The following is a 14,784-nucleotide window of genomic DNA, read 5'->3' on the forward strand; positions in this document are numbered from 1 at the left end:
ATTTATGCTCAGACTTTATGAGACAGTTTGTCTGATTGCTGATAGTGATGAATCACTGAGGGAAAGACCCACATTTCTGTGCTGCTGGAGGCTTTTACTTAACTCCTGCGTCAGCTGAGCAGCAAACAAACTCACTGGCAAAGTGACCTCTGCCTGGAAACCCAGCATGAAGGGACATCTCATCTTGGGGCTTGCCCTCAGCTGTTTGAAAATGTTTTATGAGACTCTATGACCAGTGTGCATTGACGGAAGGATGGGCTCTTTCTGAGGTGCAATCCATCTTGCATCCAATAATCTGTCTGTAATTTTGTGAAATAGAACATGTTTAGTTCTTTTCTTATCCTTTGTGGAAAATCTGCCCAGTGCTTTTGGAGCCATGGTGTCATGTAGAGGAAACGTCTCTCTCCTGCCTTGTAAATCATTTTTCCCCTTATTTTCTTCCTCTTTCCCAAATAGGATTTTTTTAAGGTGAGTGAACATAATGAGAAAAAGAGAACTTAATGAAAAGGAAACCATGGATACTGGTTTATGATAATACTAGCCTTATTTTTTAAAAAGGAAAACAATGGGCCGGGCGCGGTGGCTCAAGCCTGTAATCCCAGCACTTTGGGAGGCCGAGATGGGCGGATCACGAGGTCAGGAGATCGAGACCATCCTGGCGAACACAGTGAAACCCCGTCTCTACTAAGAAATAAAAAAAATAGCCGGGCGAGATGGCGGGCGCCTGTGGTCCCAGCTACTCGGGAGGCTGAGGCCGGAGAATGGCGTGGACCCGGGAGGCGGAGCTTGCAGTGAGCTGAGATCCGGCCACTGCACTCCAGCCTGGGCTACAGGGCGAGACTCCGTCTCCAAAAAAAAAAAAAAAAAAAAAGGAAAACAATGAAGTTGAAGTAAATGGATAATAAAAAATAGGATATATTATCTATATAGTAATGTCTATGCATTTTCTCTGGATTAGATAGTTGTTAAGCCATGTATGTAATTTGTTGAATATTTTGTGGTTATTGCTCTGTTTATAAAAATGATTGTTGGTTTAAAGTCTCATTCAGAAGAGAAACCCAGGGGACATCGTAATAAATATGTATGAGTCTTAAAATAGTGTTTAAACATTAGAGTTGACAGTTCTTAGCAGGTCTCTGGTGTTACAATCAAGGGTTAAGCCACAACAGAATTAAAAATATGCCTTACACAAGAAATTTTTTCCCAGGGGCGTATATTTTGAATCTGTTTTCAATAAGCAGAGAAGGGAGATGCTGAGAAATGCATTTTCGACTGGGAGAAGTGAAGGAAACACATGGAAGGAGACGAGATGAATCAAATATTTTCTTTAAAAAAAGAAATCACAAAAAAAACCTCATTACTAATTTGAGATTGGTCACTATGAGTACCATTGCTTTTGAGACTCTGCCAGTAGAAATTTTTCTAAACTAGTTTCTTAAGTGACAAAAATTAGATATATTTATCATGTGCAACATGTTGTTTTGAAATATGCATACATTGTGGAATGGCTAAATTGAGCTAATTAACATGCATTACCTCACGTGTGTGTGTGTGTGTGCACGCGCGTGTGTGTGGTGAGAACACTTAGAATCTACTCTCCTAATTTTCAATAACACAACCTATTGTTACTGACTATAGTCATCATGTTGCACAATAGGTCTCTTGAACATTTCTCCTATCTAACTGAAATTTTGAATCCCCTGACCAACATCTCTTTGTAAAAATTCAATAGGGATTTTTGGTCAGAGGTCCTTGGGAAATCGACCAGGCTCCTCCCTGTCCCACATTTCTCTTGTATAGTAAGTGCTGCCTGCCATAGAATTCTTGAAGCCCTTCTTCCTCCTAGAACTGGAAAGATATTCTGGAAGAAGAGGCAGGGTCTAAGGAAGAACTTGATCTTGCTCAAGATGGTTCAGAGTGGGAACCTGAGTTATATCTTATTCTCAGTGCCTCCCTTGCCTCATCCTTGTCCTAGCCCTGAGAGGTAACTAGTGTTATTGGAGAGCTCTGAGATTTAGGCAAGACAGCGATTCGATTTGGACATCTCCCAACCTCATGCGTGGCTGGGAGCCCACACTGGCTCAGGTGTAGCAGCAACTCCAGTAAAGAGAAAGTACTAGTTCTATGCCTCAACCTCAACTGTGCAAAGTGACAGTTTACCCCTACGACTAACATGCACTTAAAACACCCAAAATGCACCTGCAACTGATTAGATCTTCCAGAGTTAGCCCAGGCTGATCCACCTGCCTGCTCAAGCAGCTGAGAATTTGTTTTCAGAACTGTGTGGTTTGACTGTCTCTCAAGAGGCTTACAGATGGCTGGCTTGGTTTTCACATAGATTTTCTGTTGTCCGTTCTCTGTCATTTTTACCATCTATCCCCACTCTCCAGGTCCTGAGACCCACCCTTCTGTTCTATTTGGTGATCAGGCAATGACTGCTGACCTTTTGTTCCTGTGATCAGAATGCCCAGATACTAGATCACAGCTGGGCTGTGTCTTCTCCATCAGAGGAGAATGAGATTGTTCTTGTAAAAAATTTAGAACCTAGGTGTCTTGACTGCTTGGATTTGGCATATTTAGATAAGGCTGTTTGCCATCCTTCCCAGGCACAGCTCCTTCCTCTCCACTCCCCAAAGCACCTCAATTATTTACTGCTTTCTCTGGCCATATCCACAGTGCAGGGTTTACACATTTTGTCCTCATGAGACTATGGGCTCCATGAGTCCTGGGACAGTATCTTATTAGGCATTGGCCTCTGCAGCACATAATCCAGTGCCTGGGACTTCAGAAGGAATTCGTAACTGAATGAATGCATGAATATCGAATGTGTAACTATCAAAGGAAATTCACAGGAACTTTTGCTTCTCATTGGACTGGAAAGTATTCTTCTTGGTGCTCAAGCGTCTCTTTTGCTGGCCATTGAAACTGCATTAGGAAGACACCGTGATAACTGAGGCATGGCCAGAAGAACAGATCCAGAGAAGAGACATTGCCATGAGTCAAACCAAGGTACTTGTGTAGACAATGAAGGGTAACACCAGAGTTAGTAATAAGGTAGGCTAGACAGACTACCTTATTACAAAAGCATAAAATGAAGAAATAATTGTAGTTGAGAGCCTGTTGCTTTAGAATATAAGTGAAAATGTTGGAAAATAGTATTTATGTTGGATAAGATCCTTAGATTATTATCCCAAATATATTGTCAAACTTTTATGACTCAATATAGCGTATCCATGGGGTGGACCAGGAGTATCATGATGTGGTAGAAAGATTCTTACCTCAATATGTACCTCCACCACTATCTTATGGGTGGTTTTTGAATGAAGTATTTAGGTGCTTAATTTTTGTTATAGAAAACAAATAGAATAGGTGAAATGGTGCCTAAGATCTTTCCAGTCTCTAAAATATAATGATTTTTATACTTTTAAGTAGTTTCAAAAAACACACAATCTTCCAGAGTGTTATTTTCTTAAAAAAAAGCTCCAAATGTACTTCTTTCCATTAATATAATTTAAATATTTAAATAAAATGTGTTGTATGTTTGATGATTTATTATAAAATATTTATACATATATATATATATATATTTTTTTTTTTTTTTTTTTTGAGAAGGAGTCTCATTCTGTTGCCTAGGCTGGAGTGCAGTGGTGCGATCTCAGCTCACTACAACCTCTGACTCCTGGGTTCAGGTGATTCTCCTGCCTCAGCTTCCTGAGTAGTTGGGATTGCAGGCATGTGCCAGTACACCCAGCAAATTTTTTTGTGTTTTTAATAGAGATGTCGTTTCACCATGTTGGTCATAACTCCCCACCTTAAATGATCTCCCGCCTCAGCCTTTCAAAGTGCTGAGATTACAGGTGCAAGCCACTGCGCCAGGCCAAAAGATTAATATTAATTAGAAATTCATTAGATACTCTGTATCACAATGATGTTCTTATCACAATTTGCTGAACAACAGTTTGTTAGGGCTGATAGGAGGGGGCTACTTCTCTCTCGAGCTGTGAAAGCCCCAGAAGCCTTTATTTACAACCCTGCAGGGAAACGTGATAAGCATATCACAAGGAGGAAGTAGGGAAGAGAGCTGGAGGGGAAAGCAGTCATTCATATTTGATTTCTTCCACATAATTGTTCCTCTACCATGACCCATAGAGCCAGGAGGAAGAGTGGAGAAGACAGAGATGAGTTACAAATGTATTGTGAACAAATTGAAACGCATGGTTCCCTGTCCTTTCTGTCTCCCGTTATTACCCCAGTGTTCCCAACTGTGCAACAACGTGACCTTACATCAGACACAGAAAAAAGAGGGAGTTTGGCAATAACGTGAGAAAAGCTTCTGATGAAAACGTAATTCCTTTTGCTTTACAAAAACATATAAATTATGTACAAAAATTATTTATGGTCTAACTTGAGCATTCAGTTCCATTGATACACAGTATATGCTACCAACGTCTGTTAAAAAATAAGGTTTCGCAGGCTTTCTAAGCATGTTTAATAATGAGGAAGATGGTAAAGCTTGGCTTTTCCCTATAAGAATGCTGAAACAGGTTCTGGTAAAAAAAAACAAAAAAAAACAAAAAAAAAACAAAAAAAAAACCCAACACAAACCAAACAACTTCCTCTTTCCTCTGTGTTTCTCCTCTTCCACAGCTTTGGATTCTTCCAGAATACTTGTTACCTCAGATTAGGGTGGGTTGCCTTTGAGATAGCCCCACATGGGGGAAACTAAGCTTTTGATGGTTTTACATAGCAGGCCCTGTGCTAGCTGTTTGCATCCATGATCTCATGATTGCCATGCAAACATTTATATGCGGTGAAGTCTCCTTGATTGGAGTCATACTCTTATCTTCTCATCTATCTCTGCCTAATTATAATTAGTGTCATGGGAATTTTGCAACTGATTCAGAATTTTTTTCAGAGGGAACCTGGGCTATGCATATACTCTTTGTGGATAAATTCTCCCTGAAATCCCAGAAAGTCCAAAATTGAACTGCCTGGTATATGGTTGCCTTGGCATATGAAGTGTGAACAAACTGGTTTTATCTGGTGTGTTGTTCAGAGTGTCAATGAGGGTGTATAGTAGGTGGCAGATGTAGGAAGAAGGCAATTTGACAAATGATAGCTATAAAATTAAACAAGGAAGGAACATCACTAAATTTGTGTTCAAGTTACTTCTGCCATTTGAGGGGCCCTAGGTTGGAAGTGACAACAAACTGATAGGGTCAAAGAAACTTCTAAGTTCAGAAGTGTTGGCTGGGCGTGGTGGCTCAAGCCTGTCATCCCAGCACTTTGGGAGGACGAGGCGGGTGGATCATCAGGTCAGGAGATCAAGACCATCCTGGCTAAAACAGTGAAACCCCGTCTCTACTAAAAATACAAAAATATTACCCAGGTGTGGTGGCGGGCGCCTGTAGTCCCAGCTGCTCGGGAGGCTGAGGCGGGAGAATGGTGTGATCACCATCTTGAGGAGGGAGAGTTTGCAGAACTCCTGAGCTCGGGAGATCTGCCAGCCACTGGCACTCCCAAAGTGCTGGGATGACAGAGCGAGAACCATCGTGTCTGGCCAAAAAAAAAAATGTGTCAAGGTTGACTAGAGTTCTTTCTGAGTAAAAAAAGCTTTACCACACCATCAGCATTGACTTAAAGTGGAAAAGAGACAGAATTGGACAAGTGCCCAGAGAAAAATGGATATTTGTACATACTTTACAAGCTAAATACACCTAATGCTGTTTTTGTTTGTTTGTTTTTTGTTTCTTTTTTTTAAGCCATGAAAACAAAAAGTACCAAAGCTGTGCCAGGTTCTTTTTCATTTGTGTGTGTGTGTGTGTGTGAAATAATAATGAGTGACTTCATCTGAGCTTCCAGATTCACTGGTTCTGACAGATATTTGTACAGCTCTTTCACAAGCTCTCTCCTGACTAGCCGAGGTAGGGCATCCAATCTACAGTTGTGGAAAAACAACATTAGCTGAAATAGACATAACACCCACATTTTTTTATTAGCGTTGTTGCTTTCACTAAATGCTTGTTTAGCTCTTAGTTATCTTTCAAAACCTGCTCAGGCATTGCCTTCTCAAGGAGCTTTCTTTAGCCACACTTCTTACTCCCTCTCCTCCCCTAATGCTTCATTTTTCTTGTACTATTTCTAGACTTTGCATATTTCTACATTGAAACCGTCCTCCGCATTCTGTCTATGTGTCTACCTCTCCTACTAGTATGTGAATATCTAGAGAGAATAGATGTGATTTTGCTGGTAGCCCTCCACCTAACAATGAATGGCAAAGAGTAGGAGCCAAATAAGTGGACTTTTGCTTGACCTGACTGCAGTCATTTTTACAGAGTGCACCGGCAGCTCCAGAAGCATACTGTCCTCTTGGTGCAGGATATCTGCCATTGATGTTTTATTTATTTTCTGACTCAGAAAGTTTCTTCAAGGCCAGTTCCGATCTATTGTGAAATATCCTTTTTGTGAGCCACTTCCCATTCCATCCCTTAACGCAGATATACGCATGGCCCAGGCAGAGTGTTTCTTTGTGCGTTCTAGGCAGTGATGGGAAATGAAAATACTACACTGCGTGAATTCTAAAACCAAATTTTTTTTTTCTACTGCTTCTTGAATTGAAATTAGGGAGTATTTCACAATCAATGACATCTTACAATTATGATTAGCAGTGTTTTTTCTTCGTTTCGAACAGTACCTGAAATAATATGTCTTATCATTGATGGTATCTTAAGTACTTATAAAAGAAGTCTTACTGCTCGCCAGCCCAGTCCTGCCAGGTTATATGAAAATTTGAGATATGTTCCAAGTGCTACATTAAAAATAAACCAAAACGGAAACAGACTTTGTAGAATAGAGTGAAAGGGTGAGCCTTGAAGGATCAGAGGGCAAGCTTCACATGCTATTCATTGTTCTGTCCCTGGTATCTGATCTACTATGCACATGGCACATATTTGTCACTTAAAACACAAAAATAATTGCTAACAGTCTTTGAGTCCTTACTATGCAGAGGTCACGGTGTTTTAAGTATTTTTCATATGTGAGCTCATTTAATTCTCAGGACAAGTCTTTGAGTGGGTTCCATTATGATTCCATTTTTCAGATGCATAAAGTCCAGCTGAGGATAGATAGGTGACTTGCTCTGAGTCCTATAGGTAGTAGGTAAGTGGCAGAGCTGTGTTGGACCCCAGGGCCATTTGACTTTAAAGACAATGTTCCTATGTTCTGTGCAGCACTTTCTCCCTAATGAATGTTTATTTTAAAAAAGTGCTATTTCTACTGATTTTGATGGCTATTTGCTTGGGTCCCCCACCCCCAGTTTCCATTGGTCATTAAATGCTTATCTGAGATTAATATTTAGATAAATATTGCTAATTTCTAATAAGTAGTTCATTGGAAAATATTTTCTTTATTTAATGTTCATAGGCAAAATCCTATCAAAAATAAAACTCCTAGCCAGGCACAGTGGCCCATGCCTGTAATCCCAGCACTTTGGGAGGCCAAAGCGGGAGGAGTGCTTGACCCCAAGAGTTCAAGACCAGCCTGGGAAACATAGCGAGACTCTGTCTCTACAAAAAAATAAAAAATTAGCCAGGTTTGGTTGCACACAACTGTAGTCCCAGCTACTTGGGAGGCTGAGGCAGGAGGAGTGCTTAAGCCTATGAGGTTGAGGTTGCAATGAGCCCTGACCATACCATTGCACTCCAACTTAGGTGTCAGAGCGAGATGCTGTCTCAAAACAAAACAGAAAAACCAACTCTCAAAAAAGCCATTTGTGATTCTGATAGTATTGTATTTCACAGAAGAGATATTGTTGAGATAAAATTTTTTATAAGTAAGAAAAAATGCAATCCTGTTTTGGAGAATTGTCACACTTGAGTTCCCTGTGAGAAAATAAATGAAGTTCAGTGGACTTTATTAACCTCCTCTGTTGGGGCTGAGATGTGCTTTTCTTCCCAACACTAAGAATCTCAGGCATAATCTTAAGAAGTCACTGATGAAATTGCACTTCAGATACAAAAGATTCTGTTAGACCGCTCACTTTTTTCTCTTTTCATTCATTGCAGAGAGTCAGAACTAGAGGTGGTGGAGTGAACACCGTACCAGGCAATGGAAGAGGTACTGGCCTAGACCAAGCTTGAGCTTGCACCATTGTCACCTGGAGGGCTTGTTCCAACATGGATGGCTGGACCCACCCCCAGAGTTTCGGATTTATTAGGTCTGTGCTGGGCCCTGAGAATGTTTATTTAAAACAAATTCCTGGATGCTACTGGTTCAGTTGCTACACTCAGACCCGCTGGCCTTGAGCTTGGAAGACATGGGTTTTATTCCTGGATTCCACAGTTTACTAGCCATCACTTAGAGAATTTAAATTACTTACCTAAGTCTTGGTTTCTTATTTGCAAACTACCTATTCTACCCATTTTATAAGACTTTTTTAAGGATGAAATAAAAGAATACATATGCAAATTATTTAAAAATCTGTCACTGTTGTTATTGCTAGTATTATTGTGAAAGAAGCTGTAGATTTATGTCATCCCCAGACAAGAGTTGACAGAACGTTTGAGTTGCACAAGGCCTGCTGGAGCACTTCAGAGAATTCCAAATGAATCTTGATTGCATCGTGGAATGTACAGCGCTGGGGCCCTGGGGACCATCATGGAACATGAGTGAAGACAAGATAGGTTCTATTGTCCTCCAAACCTGCAGATGTGTGTTCAAATCCTGACTCCACGGGGCTTGACTCTGTATCTCATCTGGAAAAATGGGAATAAAAGTGCCTATCTTACTGGTCTATTGTGAGGACTATTTGAGATAATGTATTTATAGAACTAGCACAGTGCATCGCACATAGTGGGCACTCACTAAATATTAGCTCTTAGTATAGTTATGAAAACTAAACCCAATGGGGAACAAATGCAAGACCATCTTGGTAATACAACTGTATGTATTATGAGGTAGCCAGCTCTTTGAGCCCAAAAGACCATATTTCAGGGCCAGGCACGGTTGCTTACGCCTGTAATCCCAGCACTTTGGGAGGCTGAGCTGGGTGGATGACTTGCGGCCAGGAGTTCGAGACTAGCCTGGCCAACATGGCAAAACCCCCATCTTTAGTAAAAACGCAAAAATTAGCTGGGTATGGTGGCACATACTTGTGGTCCCAGCTACTCAGGAGGCTGAGGCATGATAATTGCTGGAGGTGGAGGTTGTAGTAAGCTGAGATTGTGCCACTGCACTCCAGCCTGGGTGACAGAGCAAGAAAAAAAAAAAAAAAAAAAAAAGACCATATTCCTATGCTGCTGCTCTGAGAGAGCAGTTGGACTCACTGACCTCCCACGTTGCTTCCAAATGAGATTCTAATGTCAGCGCAAAGCAAATGCATCTAGTCAGTTGCCAGCAACTAGGGCTGTTTTTCCCAGTCTTCCCTTATGACTGACAGCTACACCATTCATTTCTTTGTTACGACCTACCTTGTAATTATTAAGCAACACTTTCTGGAATTCCCTAGCAGGCAGAGCACTAACAATAGAAAAATTGAAATTAAATGGAGATCAGTCCACAGAGCTCTTCATTTTCCCTTGGATTATGTGACAGTGGAATCAAGCCTAAACTAGACAATGCGTGACAACACAATGAGCTCTGCACTAACAAACTCTGGATAAGCTTTGGCAGTCTACTTTGGGTGGGTGGAAGTTCCAGGCTTGCAAAACCCTGCAGATAATAGAAGCAACAACTGGAGCACAATTGCTGACCCAGTTGCCAAACCTGATGCCATGTCATGGGGCTGGAATGCAGCTCAGTTCCATGCTGGACAGACTTTTCTCTTACACTTCATGCTGATCAGAAGTTATTCACCCAGGCTGCATGTCTTCTTCCACACTACATGAACTAACACTTTGCTCATTCAACTTGACAGCACAAGTGATACAGATGGGCAGGGTGTCCTTAAACATGCATGCCTGTTCCTGTGATAGCAAGTGATTGACTCAGCAAAAATGGAAGAGAATTTGCTAAACTTTGATCTTTCTCTTCTTCACTCGGTTTATGCAGGCTCGGTGGGTCCAGGACAGGTAAGGAAATGTGAGAGTGAGGCATCTCAATGTTATCTGATAGAACCAGTTGCCTCTCTTGACATTCCTTGCTAGCAAATATGAAAAATGCAGAATATGCCTAATATGTCATTTTCCGCTAAGAAAGGGGAAGTGAGATCCCATTATTATTAATTTTTCCAATGGAAATGCTCACTATGATTGCAGGATAATGCATCATCCATTTTGTAGACAATTCATTTTTTCTGATTTGATGTAAACTTTTGACTTTTCTGTCCTTTTCTGCCCAGTTACTTCTAATTCTGAGGACTTTTTTCTCACATTCTTTCATGGTTTCAGTCTCTGCAGCACTGACGTCCTTTCTGTGTAACTCACTGCCAGGTTTCCTGGTGACTTCTAGATTCATAATCTTCTGGTGTCTTCCATTTGGATGAGCTCTGTCTCAGCCACTCCCCAGGAGGCCACACCTTATGCTTGGTCACAACTCAGATCGACTCCACTTTCAGGATGGCACATTCAGAAATCCCTTCCTTTTCTGCCTCCCTCCTTCCTTCTTTCTATTTTGTCTTTCATCTTAATTGAGACCTCTACTGCATGACCTTTACCTGGTCACCTACTCCGACTCTGCGTTTGGTTTCATTCTTCTGCATCAGTCTGAACTCACTGGTCCATCTTCAGTTCAGGATCACCCTACAATCCTCTTCTGTGATGTCTCTCAAATCTGTCTTTCCTTCCATTCCTGCAGGTGCTCTCTAAGACGCTTGCAAGGATCTCTCACCCAGTCTCCTTATCTTCCAGTCTGCTCTACTCTAATCTATATTAGTTATCCCTTCTAGGAGGATTATCCTGCTTTTAAAACGCCAAGAAAGCTTTTCCAACTCTTATCCTCCAAACCTCTTCTACTTCTCCCTCCAACTCTTGCTCCAGCTCTTTCCTCTCCTTTGAAATGCTCTTTCTCATCTCTGCCTGAAAAATACCATCTGTTCTTTCTAAAGACCATCTCCAATAACATTTCCAGATTCCTCAAACTTTACTTGACCCCTTCTTGGTGTTATATGTCCATGCTAGCTATAGTGGTTTATATATTTGTTTTATCTTCTCTGCAGTGTGAAGGTTCATGAGCTCTGGATTTAGAGAGAGATTTGGTTTAAGTTATCAGTATTTACTGGTTGTGTGATTTCGGGCAAGTCACTCCATTTCGCAAAGACGAAATCTCCCCCTCTGTGTAAAGGGATGATGCTATCTATCTCATGGGATTGTTAGGATTAAATGAGGTAAAATGACTGCCATATTAAAGCCACTCAATTAATATCACTTGTCTTTTTCCCCATTCCGTGCATCCTTGAGATATGAGATTATTTCTACTCATTTTATTTCCTTGGAAGGCCAACATTGTTTGGCGCCTAGTAGGCTATTAATAAATAATTACTGTATTCATGTATTCATATCATGTGTCTTTGTTTTCCTGTTAAAAGTTAGAGCTCCAGAGACAATGTATTTTTCATTTGCGGCTCATTTCCTACTTAATTTTGGCAAGTTTAAAGCAGAATATTCTTTATATACCGAGCAAATAGTTAACAGATACATCTAGTGCCAACAATTCTGTCTTGTCTATTGAGAAAGACTAGCGGCTATGTGGTCTGTGTCTGGCTTGGAGTTAATTTGGAGTTAAATTGGAGACAATTTTTTTAGTGTGTGTGACAAAAACTCAGTCATCATGGTGATATTTGGGAAGCTTCCTTTTCAGCTTATTGATTCAACATGACCCAATAAGATTGTGGCCAATCATGGTCCTCTCCCAGCTTCAGAGCCAATAGGAAGTGAGCTGGGAGCACTGATTCACATCCTTGTGTGTATGTGTGTGGTGGGGCTTGGTGGGTGGGCAGGGGGGAAATGATTCCTGTTACAAAATCTAGTGATACTACAGTATTCCTGGCTAAAGAAGTGCTTCTTTTAGGAACAGCTAAGCTTCAAGCTAGATATGTTTGTTTAAAGTATCATGATGTAGATCAATGATTATTGAACTTGGAGTAGTGCAGAGGCTTGGACTCAAATATCAATTCCACTACACATCAGTGGTGGAACCTCATGCATGTTACTTGGATCTCTTTCACTTTTAAAAGGCGAGAACAATACCCACATCACAGATTGTTGTAGGGATCAAAGCCATGCTTATGAATGCACCGTGTAGAGTGCATGGCATATACAGAGAAAGCAATTCACAAACGTTAGCCTTGGAATGCCAAAGTGTATAGAGAACTTCTCATAAAAGAAAGACCTAGTTTACTTTGCAGAAATGCAATAGTATGCATTGTGTTATCATCATCTGCCTATATGCCTGTGTGATAGTTTTTACGTGTCAACTTGCCTAGGCTATGGTGCTCAGATGTTAGGCCAACATCTGTCTAGAAAGGTCTGTGAAGGTACTTTTTAGCTATGACTAATAGTTCAATCAGCACACTAAGCAAAGCAGATTACTCTCCATAATGATGGTGAGCTTCATCTAATCAGTTGAAGGCCTTGAAAAGAAAAAAAGAAAAAATCTGAGGTCCCCTAAGGAAGGGGGAACTCTGCCTCCAGTCTGTCTTCAGACTAGAACTGCAACATCAGTTCTTCTCTGAGTCTCTAGCCTGATGATCTCTGCAAATTTTGACTTGCCTGCCCCCAAAATTGCATGAGACAATTCCTTAAAATAAATCTCTATGTACCTATCAATCTGTCTATCCTGTTGCCTCTGTTTCTCTAGAGAACCCTAACTAATACAGCCCACATTGCTCACTGGGCGGTAATTGAATGTCAGGAACTATATCTAACTCATCTTCACATGTCCAGTACCTAGCACGGTGCCAAATGTATAATAAATATTTATGCTTATTGAACTGCAGAGAATAGCAGCTCACATTCAGACGCTATCTTATAAAAATGGTACTTGCACAGAAGGTTTAATTAATTCATTCCTCTACCTAGTTATTCTTCCATCAAACATTTTGAGGGGAGCTTATTCCATATGACTGTGCTTGACACGTGATGCAGAGAGAAAAGACAGAATGCACTCTCACTATTTCATGGTGGAGTGAGGAGATGGTATGAGGAGGGTGAAGTGAGACACTGGGAATCTGTTTCTTCAGGCGAGACAACAAGACAGCCTGACATAAGGGAGGCCACTTGGGAAGGAGAGGAAGGGATGGGTTTAGGAGGTAGACACAACAGCAGGTGAGAAACAAGGAGTGAGGCATCTCCCATGACTCCCTGGTGTCTGGTTAAGGTGTCTGGGAACACAGAAGAGGAACAGAGTTTCTCATCACCTTATCTGATCCTAACTTTCCTCAGCATCATACAACACAACCCCCTCATTTTAGGGATATGGATACAGAGGCTGAGAGGAGCAGGTCTTTTGCCACCGCCTTCATAAATCAGGAGCTGGCAGAGTGAGTTTTAGAAGCCAAGTGCATGCTGTTTTGCTGAGTGTCCACTCTGGCCCACATGACGGTGCCTGTCAAGCTCCCTGCATAATGGAAGCAAGGAGAATGAGCTCAAAGAGTCCCTGTTACTTCTGTGTGGTGCGGTTTCATTCTTACGAGCTGTCGCATGGCTGACCACCCTGCCATGCTCTCTGGGGGTCAATCAGGACCTGACCCAGCATCAGACTCATTCCATTTGGAGGATGGGTGTAATACCAGGCCTCAGTCCCCCATCCCTAATCCAGCCATGTTCACCTGTGAGTTCACCATCATAACTTCCTGAATCTCAAGGGACAGCAATCAGATCATTGCCAGACGGCTAGGCAGTGGGTTGCCATTTTTATATGAAATCACTGCAGACCCTGTGACCAATGGAACTACCATTTTCATGGAGTCCAGCTGAACCCTGCTAACTGCAAATTCAGAGCATCTCCAGCCATTATATCCAGCTGATGAAGTTGATGCTCTCCAACCATACCACATTGGTTTGAATCCAAATTCATAGTTTACTTTCCAGGGTCATCCTGAGGCTTGGAGGAAGGCACAGGAAATATCAGCCATTATCCTCCATTATCAGATTATTATATCTTTTGTGTTAACATTTATAGCTGTAAAATAGCTTGGAGAGGTTTAAACCATCTCTTAACCCACATTCTTTTGTAATTCTTTTTCAATTTAAAATCAGTGATATCAATGGATTTCAATATTCTACTATTTAATCCCTTGTGTAGATCTGCAAGCTCTCAGTTATTTATTTCACCCTGAGTTTCCGGTTTGGGCAACTAAGAGTTGCCACCATGCACAGGGGACTCACTATGCACATGGGACTCACCATGCACATGGGACTTCCACTACGATAGAAGGTCCTGGTGTGCCTGACGGCCTAGGCAAAGCTCCCCGTGTTTACTTCCAGGGCTTTCCTCTTTCCCTTGGGCAAGTGCTTGACATCTGCTGGGCTGTGTGTTCCATGAGGTCAGAGGCTATGGCTGCCATGTCCACCACTCTGTTGCTAGCACTGAATCAGGGCCTGGCACCCGGAAACTGCAGAATAAATATTTATTGAGTGAATGCCTAGAGACTAATCATCAGCAAAGTGATCATGTTATTTGTCGTTTTCTACAACAAATGATTCTCAAAGGTCAGAAATGAGAAGATGAAAACAGGACCAACGCAGATTAAACAGAGGTACGACATCATCTCCTATTGTCTCTGTTTATCTGCAGTCAAGGCTATACTCACATCTCGGATCTTCGTCAGAGTGGTTTTCCCTCTTCTCT

The 14,784-nt window shown here is 41.4% G+C and overlaps 1 long non-coding RNA gene across 1 annotated transcript in view; it reads left to right on the forward strand.

Moving 5' to 3' along the window:
* The window catches only part of LOC100999301, a 51,537-nt gene extending 42,746 nt beyond the window's left edge, over positions 1-8,791 (forward strand). Inside the window, exon 3 of the long non-coding RNA XR_001902119.3 lies at positions 8,064-8,791. This is a non-coding gene — a long non-coding RNA (uncharacterized LOC100999301). The remainder of the gene's footprint in view (positions 1-8,063) is intronic.
* The last annotated feature ends 5,993 nt before the right edge of the window (positions 8,792-14,784 follow it).

Source organism: Papio anubis, chromosome 6 (assembly GCF_008728515.1).
Source record: "Papio anubis isolate 15944 chromosome 6, Panubis1.0, whole genome shotgun sequence".
Taxonomy (NCBI): domain Eukaryota; kingdom Metazoa; phylum Chordata; class Mammalia; order Primates; family Cercopithecidae; genus Papio; species Papio anubis.